Raw genomic sequence first — 2,512 nt, forward strand, 5'->3', positions numbered from 1 at the left:
ATATATATATATATATATATATATTTTTTTTTTTCATTGAACTAACTAACATTGTTTTTTCACTGTATCTCTGTTTGCTAGCCCTCCTTTTCCACTCCTTTTCAACAGTCTGCTCCTGCACAAGCATCAAGTAACTTTTCTTTTGGTAACCTTGGTCAGGCACAAATAGGTAAACCAAATCATTAATGTAATTTTTTATTTCCTTTGTGAACCTTATTTTAAGTGCCTTTTATAGTAACTTAGGTCATACGTGAACATACAGTTAATTTATTATTTCACATTTACCATCTTCATTTCAGCTCCTTCTGGAGGGTTTGGTAGCTTCCCCAGCTCCTTTAATCAGGGAACTTTTGGACAGAGGTATGTTTCTATTATATATTCAAATATTCCGAACGTTATCTTGAAATTTGATAAATTTAGGTAGTTGTTAGCTTCTTTAGAGTTGTTGGAGGCATCGGCATCTGTCTACTCTAAAATACATTTATTTCCCCTTTTTTTCTTTAAACAATCAGTGTCAAGTTATAAAAAGAGTCAGTGGTACACGAGGAATTCCATAATGTCTTTTTTTTTTTTTTTACTTTTTGAAACTCGAAGATTGCAGGATCCTCCAATATCTGTACGTGGAGACAAGATATGCTATGCTTAATAAAACAATAGCTTTTATGCAATAAAATGGGATGTGTTGGTGCTTAAGGATTTTTTTGCAGCAGTCATATGGATTGAATGCACGTAGCCATTCTGCATAATGAGGTTTCAGGAGTTCAAGTACACTGTATCACTGGTTATCCATAGAATTATTTTTATTGTGGTGAAAATGGTGCATTCTGCCATATTTTAGAGGAAATTGATTTCCTCTAGTTAGGTAAATATCAAAATCACATTTTCTTTTGGTCATTTTTTATAGTCTGGAACTGAAAACAATTTCACACATGTTTATTAGCCATTTTCCTTGGAGATTGGCCTTTGGGATTAGCATGTCCATTTTCATTTATTGTAGCAAAATATAAACAAACAATTTGTAGAATACAAATGTTGTTTTTGCAATTTCTTTTGTTTAAGTTACTTTTTTTGTTTAAGATTGAAATTTCGTAGTCTTAAGTTTTACTCTCAATATATCCTTTTTATCCTAATTTTTTTTACGTTGCTGTCTGTGTAATTGGATAAAGTTCATTTACAGAATTTCCCGTTGCAATGCCTGCAGATAATATCCTGGTGGTTTTCATATATTCATCTCAGTTATTTTGGACATGTCTCTGCCAATGATAAATAATATTTTTTCAGAGGAACAAGTCTAATAAATGTAACACTTCTCTGGGAAAAGTTAAAATGCAATCACTTGAAATTTTCCAATTAATATTTGGGGGATTTACGAACCGTACAATATTGATGTATTTACTTATATCACACCTGCATTTTGATAGCTACTTGTATCGCATTTTAATGTCTCAATCATATCAAATGTACAGATCAAAGGTTTATTTCAGTTTAGAAAAGTTAATTTTAATGAGATTTTTTATATGATTTAAGGACTTTGGTGTCACATTAGTAAACATTAATGTTTAGATGTTAGACGTAATTAATTCTTCCACACAAGAATTGTGTGGTATATATATATATATAACCCCAAAAATATTTCAACAGGGAATGCTCCCGTAATGAATTCTTCATATGATAGTGTTAGAATTCTGTATTAATAAATATTTTAATATTCTGATAGATAGTCTGACTGATAATTTCTTATTTGCCTTTCTTGTGTGGCAGCCCTGCTATTCAGGCTAACATTGTCATGCAACCCACGTCCATAACAAATCCTTTTGGAACGCTTCCTGTGATGCCTCAGATGTCTATTGGTCGTGTGGGCTCTTCTGCTCCATCAGTTCAATATGGAATTTCCAGCATGCCTGTAAGTTTTTTGAAATCTTACCAGTTATATTTAAGTGACCACTGGTTATGCTCTTGTATTATGTATTTTTTTTCTTGAGTAAAGTGTCAAAATAATCCTCTGACTATTATATGGGATCATTTTATTCCCAGAGTGTATAAAGTGTCAAATTACTCCCCAGATTCTTTAAATTGGGGTTGAAATAGTTCTTCGTGAGGGCTATTTTGTCTTATATTAAAAAGATTTTGGACTAAATTGACACTTTTTTAAGCTCTAGGGCTAAAATGACCCCCTGCGAATAGTCAGGAGACTATTTTCACACATTTTCATTTTTCTGTCACTATTTTTTGCTAGATAAACATAGCAATTGATCTTGCTTGCTTTAAGAAATGGTTTTTTATTAGTGCCAAAAATGACATTTCAAATGGGCATAATATTTTATTTCGTTTTTATAGGTTTCTGACAAACAAGCTCCAGTGGGGTATTCATCTTTAGTGGCTTCTAGACATGTATCACAGAGAAGAATCCGATTGCCAGCCAGGAGATAGCGTAAAGGCAATAGTGAAAGGGTTAGCTTATTCTAAATCTAAAAATCGGGATCTCTTGCTCGATTTTCATCAACTGATTATT

At 32.2% G+C, this 2,512-nt stretch overlaps 1 long non-coding RNA gene across 1 annotated transcript; it reads left to right on the forward strand.

Annotated features, from left to right (window-relative positions):
• Positions 1–81: 81 nt before the first annotated feature.
• Positions 82–2,423, forward strand: LOC110036822. The gene is made up of 4 exons (XR_002295264.1): positions 82–169; positions 300–360; positions 1,762–1,903; positions 2,338–2,423. It is a non-coding gene; the product is annotated as an uncharacterized LOC110036822 (long non-coding RNA).
• The last annotated feature ends 89 nt before the right edge of the window (positions 2,424–2,512 follow it).

The sequence above is a fragment of the Phalaenopsis equestris genome, unplaced genomic scaffold, assembly GCF_001263595.1.
Source record: "Phalaenopsis equestris unplaced genomic scaffold, ASM126359v1 Scaffold211255, whole genome shotgun sequence".
NCBI lineage: Eukaryota > Viridiplantae > Streptophyta > Magnoliopsida > Asparagales > Orchidaceae > Phalaenopsis > Phalaenopsis equestris.